The sequence below is a fragment of the Solenopsis invicta genome, unplaced genomic scaffold (assembly GCF_016802725.1).
Source record: "Solenopsis invicta isolate M01_SB unplaced genomic scaffold, UNIL_Sinv_3.0 scaffold_529, whole genome shotgun sequence".
NCBI lineage: Eukaryota > Metazoa > Arthropoda > Insecta > Hymenoptera > Formicidae > Solenopsis > Solenopsis invicta.
Window position 1 is genome coordinate 15001 of NW_024105311.1, and position 5872 is coordinate 20872.

At 58.5% G+C, this 5872-nt stretch overlaps 1 long non-coding RNA gene across 1 annotated transcript; it reads right to left on the bottom strand.

Moving 5' to 3' along the window:
- Positions 1-2781: 2781 nt before the first annotated feature.
- LOC120359980 lies at positions 2782-4947 on the bottom strand. Its single transcript, XR_005576686.1, has 2 exons — positions 4769-4947; positions 2782-4466 (listed from the first exon to the last, which is right to left on the bottom strand). It is a non-coding gene; the product is annotated as an uncharacterized LOC120359980 (long non-coding RNA).
- Between the last annotated feature and the right edge of the window lie 925 nt (positions 4948-5872).

Genomic DNA, 5872 nt, shown 5'->3' on the forward strand with positions numbered 1-5872 from the left:
TCCGCACTGCGTTGGTGAGTGCTCACTCTGTAATTTTCATTTCAAGATCGTGTTCTCATTCTCCCATTTGTTATGAGAGCTCGGCGTGTAGAGCCGGCTCTCGTCTCGGCCCTGACGGTTAGATCGACCAGGCGATGCTGCTTACGTCGAGGAACCATGCGATCCGTTCAAACGGAATTATTTCGCTACGGCTTACAAGCGAGCGCGGAAGAGTGATCCGGGAATCGTAGATTCACCTTCCGCCACTCGGTCTCCGTGGAGTTGATGTTCGGTAAGCGCGACGATCCCGGCGGGATCGTCGCGACCAACACTTCGTAGTGCGCGCCACATATGAGCCATTCGGTCTTTCGACACCGACTCGTGGCAATGCTGTGCTCTGAAGAAGTGTAAACGTTGTGCCTGAAAAGAGAAATGCGTGGTGCCGCAACGGCGAGCGAGCGAGCGTCGCATCGCGATGGACGATAACGCCCAGCGATACGCGCGAATTGGTCCGTGTTTCACATAGCGTACGTTGCCTCGCGTCGAGCGCATCGTACCTCTTACAGTACCCAACCGGCCGGCCGAGCGGTCGGCGACGCACGGCTGCTAGCACGGCGGTATACGGGCGAGAGCGTCGATACGACGACAGGCGCGGGACTTAGCCGCTGCGAGCGATCGTTACGGCCGGCGTCACCTCCGGCGACCGGCGTCACCTCCGGGGGCGGGCGTCACCTCCGGGATGGCCAGATTTATTTTTCGTCCCAAAACTCAATGCCGCGGCGCGCATCGCGCGCCTCACGAGGCTCGCGGGCTCGTTACGATGCGTCCAGGACGCGAGCGAACGAGCCCGAGTCGCTCGACTCGTCGAGCGCACGACCCTCTTACAGTACCCAACGGCCGGGCCCAGCGGTCGGCGACGCACGGCTGCTAGCACGGCGGTATACGGGCGAGAGCGTCGATACGACGACAGGCGCGGGACTTAGCCGCTGCGAGCGATCGTTACGGCCGGCGTAAACCCCCGGCGACCGGCGTCACCTCCGGGGTCGGGCGTCACCTCCGGGATGGCCAGATTTATTTTTCGTCTAATTCTCAATGCCGCGGCGCGTATCGCGCGCTTCACGCGGCTCGCGTGCTCGTTAGGAAGCGTCGGAGACGCGAGCCGCGAGTACCGAGTCGCTGGACTCGTCGAGGGCACCACTCCTCTTGTACTACCCAACCAGCCGTCCGAGCGGTCGGCGACGCACGGCTGCTAGCACGGCGGTATACGGGCGAGAGCGTCGATACGACGACAGGCGCGGGACTTAGCCGCTGCGAGCGATCGTTACGGCCGGCGTCACCTCCGGCGACCGGCGTCACCTCCGGGGTCGGGCGTCACCTCCGGGATGGCCAGATTTATTTTTCGTCTAATTCTCAATGCCGCGGCGCGTATCGCGCGCTTCACGCGGCTCGCGTGCTCGTTAGGAAGCGTCGGAGACGCGAGCCGCGAGTACCGAGTCGCTGGACTCGTCGAGGGCACCACTCCTCTTGTAGTACCCAACCAGCCGTCCGAGCGGTCGGCGACGCACGGTTCACAGCACGGCGGCATATGGGCGAAAGTCTCGATAGAGCGACGCCTACGGGACTTTGCCGCTGGAGAGAAGTGTGCTCACGGGCGTCACCTCCGACAGTTAGGCGAGTGTCGTTTTCGCACGGGCGACACATGCGACATGTAAATTGACAAATTCCAGTCGGGGCGTGTTGCTTTGGCACAGACGTTACTTCCGGCGTACTAGATCGTACAAAGTCGAATTGCGGCGTGTTGCTTTAGCACAGGCGTCACCTCCGTTAGCTGGCGTCATCTCCGGCGTGACAAATCGCATTCTCTATCGTAAAGTCGAATGGCCTTGTCTTGCTTTCGCGTTTAAGCGGCATTTTTCCAAGTCCACCGCGGCGTGTTGCTTTCGCGTTTAAGCGGCATATTTCCAAGTCCCCCGCGATGTGTTGCTTTCGCTTACAAGAGACATTATTCCAAGACCCCGCGACGTGTTTCTTTCGCATGGCCGTCACCTATGGTTTCGGGCGTCACCTCTGGTTTCGGGCGTCACCTCCGACAGCGGGCGTCACCTCCAGCAGCGGGCGTCACCTCCGACTTCGGGCGTCACCTCCGGCTGCGGGCGTCACCTCCGGCTGCGGGCGTCACCTCCGGAAACGGTCGTCACCTCCGAGTGCGGGCGTCACCTCCGGGTACGGTCGTCACCTCCGATAGCGGGCGTCACCTCCGACTGGCCGAATCGCACTTTCAACCGTATTGTCGAGTTACGGTGTGTTGCATTCGCTTTCAAGCGATGTTTGTCAAAGTGCTCCGCGGCTTGTTGCTTTCGCGTTTAAGCGTCATTTTTCGAAGTCCCAAGCGGCGTGTTGCTTTCGCTTTCAAGCGATATTTTTCAAAGTGCTAGGCGAGGTGTTGCTCTCGCTTTCAAGCGATATTTTTCAAAGTGCTCAGCGGCGTGTTGCTTTCGCGTTTAAGATCCATTTTTCGCAGTCCCCAGCGATGTGTTGCTTTCGCATTTAAGCGGCAATTTTCTAGTTCCCCCGCGGCATATTGCTTTCGCTTTCAAGCGGCATTTTTCTATGTTCCCCGCGGCGTGTTGCTTTCGCTTTCAAGCGATATTTTTCAAAGTGCTCCGCGGCGTGTTGCTTTCGCATTCAAGCGGCACTTTTCCCAAGTCCCACGCGGCGTGTTGCTTTCGCTTTTATGTGAAAAAATGTCAAGTCCGCTCGCGTCGTGTTGCCTACGCTCGTCCATCGCCCGCGCACGTGGGGTCTCGTCTAACCGACAAGACGAATCCCCAAGCCGAGGGTTGAGACTCAACAGACCGCAGCGTGGTGACTGCTCCACTGAGTACAACACCCCGCCAGGTATTTAAGTCGTCTAGAGACGCGATTTCGATTTTAACACCGCGAGCGGTGAACCGAACGTGTGCAACATAGATTCAACTACGAGCTCTTTTATCGCAATAGCTTTTAATATACGTAATTGGAGCTGGAATTACCGTGGCTGCTGGCACCAGACTTACCCTTCAATTAATCCTTTTTAAAGGATTTAATTTGCATTCATTCCGATTACAGGACTTCTGATGAGTCCTTATTGTTATTTTTCGTCACTACTTTCCCGTGCCGGGAGTGGTTAATTTGCGTGTTTTTTGCCTTCCTTGGATGTGGTAGAGCCTTTTCTCAGGCTCACTTTTCGGAATCGAACCCTGATTCCCCGTTACAACCATGGTAGGCGCAGAACCCACCATCGACAGTTGCTAATGCAGACATTTGAAAGATGCATCGCCGGTGCGGACACCGTACGATCAGTACAAATTTATTTAGCGTCGCCAAAATAAGCGGTGGACGCACGGCGGACCGCGCGCCACCGATTGGTTTTTATCTAATAAAGCGTCCCTTCCATCACTGGTCGGGACTCTGTGTTGCATGTATTAGCTCTAGAATTACCACAGTTAACCAAGTAAATTTCGGTACAATTTAATGAACCATAACTGATTTAATGAGCCATTCGCGGTTTCACCTTAATTCGGCATGCACTGAGACATGCATGGCTTAATCTTTGTGACAAGCATATGACAACTGGCAGGATCAACCAGGAATCTCGGTGCGAGCGCACGTAGTGCGCGCAGCACGCGCTCGCTCGCTCGTGGCGAGCGGAGCGCCGAGATCGCGGAGGCGAGCGAGCTCGCTCCGCGATCGCGTGTGTGTCGTATCTCTGCCGCCGGACCTCTCGGAGGTAGCCGGTCGGCGACACTCGGTCTAGTAATTCTCGCAATTTGATTTGAGAGTTCCGCACTGCGTTGGTGAGTGCTCATTCTCTTTTCATTTCAAGATCGTGTTCTCATTCTCCCCTTTGTTAGAGAGCTCGGCGTGTAGAGCCGGCTCTCGTCTCGGCCCTGACGGTTAGATCGACCAGGCGATGCTGCTTACGTCGAGGAACCATGCGATCCGTTCAACAGGAATTATTTCGCTGCGGCTTACAAGCGAGCGCGGAAGAGTGATCCGGGAATCGTAGATTCACCTTCCGCCATTCGGTCTCCGTGGAGTTGATGTTCGGTAAGCGCGACGATCCCCTGCGGAATCGCGCGACCAACACTTCGTAGTGCGCGCCACATATGAGCCATTCGGTCTTGCGACACCGACTCGTGGCAATGCTGTGCTCTGAAGAAGTGTAAACGTTGTGCCTGAAAAGAGAAATGCGTGGTGCCGCAACGGCGAGCGAGCGACGCATCGCGATGGACGATAACGCCCAGCGATACGCGCGAATTGGTCCGTGTTTCACATAGCGTACGTTGCCTCGCGTCGAGCGCATCGTACCTCTTACAGTACCCAACCGTCCGGCCGAGCGGTCGGCGACGCACGGCTGCTAGCACGGCGGTATACGGGCGAGAGCGTCGATACGACGACAGGCGCGGGACTTAGCCGCTGCGAGCGATCGTTACGGCCGGCGTCACCTCCGGGGTCGGGGGTCACCTCCGGGACGGCCAGATTTATTTTTCGTCCAATACTCAATGCCGCGGCGCGCATCACGCGCCTCACGCGGCTCGCGGGCTCGTTACGATGCGTCCAGGACGCGAGCGTACGAGCCCGAGTCGCTCGACTCGTCGAGCGCACGACACTCCTTACAGTACCCAACCGGCCGGCCGAGCGGTCGGCGACGCACGGCTGCTAGCACGGCGGTATACGGGCGAGAGCGTCGATACGACGACACACGCGGGACTTAGCCGCTGCGAGCGATCGTTACGGCCGGCGTAACCTCCGGCGACCGGCGTCACCTCCGGGGTCGGGCGTCACCTCCGGGATGGCCAGATTTATTTTTCGTCTAATTCTCAATGCCGCGGCGCGTATCGCGCGCTTCACGCGGCTCGCGTGCTCGTTAGGAAGCGTCGGAGACGCGAGCCGCGAGTACCGAGTCGCTGGACTCGTCGAGGGCACCACTCCTCTTGTACTACCCAACCAGCCGTCCGAGCGGTCGGCGACGCACGGCTGCTAGGACGGCGGTATACGGGCGAGAGCGTCGATACGACGACAGCCGCGGGACTTTGCCGCTGCGAGCGATCGTTGCGGCCGGCGTCACCTCCGGCGACCGGCGTCACCTCCGGGGTCGGGCGTCACCTCCGGGATGGCCAGATTTATTTTTCGTCTAATTCTCAATGCCGCGGCGCGTATCGCGCGCTTCACGCGGCTCGCGTGCTCGTTAGGAAGCGTCCAAGACGCGAGCCGCGAGTACCGAGTCGCTGGACTCGTCGAGGGCACCACTCCTCTTGTAGTACCCAACCAGCCGTCCGAGCGGTCGGCGACGCACGGTTCACAGCACGGCGGCATATGGGCGAAAGTCTCGATAGAGCGACGCCTACGGGACTTTGCCGCTGGAGAGAAGTGTGCTCACGGGCGTCACCTCCGACAGTTAGGCGAGTGTCGTTTTCGCACGGGCGACACATGCGACATGTAAATTGACAAATTCCAGTCGGGGCGTGTTGCTTTGGCACAGACGTTACTTCCGGCGTACTAGATCGTACAAAGTCGAATTGCGGCGTGTTGCTTTAGCACAGGCGTCACCTCCGTTAGCTGGCGTCATCTCCGGCGTGACAAATCTCATTCTCTATCGTAAAGTCGAATGGCCTTGTCTTGCTTTCGCGTTTAAGCGGCATTTCCAAGTCCACCGCGGCGTGTTGCTTTCGCGTTTAAGCGGCATATTTCCAAGTCCCCCGCGGCGTGTTGCTTTCGCTTACAAGCGACATTATTCCAAGACCCCGCGACGTGTTTCTTTCGCATGGCCGTCACCTCTGGTTTCGGGCGTCACCTCTGGTTTCGGGCGTCACCTCCGACAGCGGGCGTCACCTCCAGCAGCGGGCGTCAC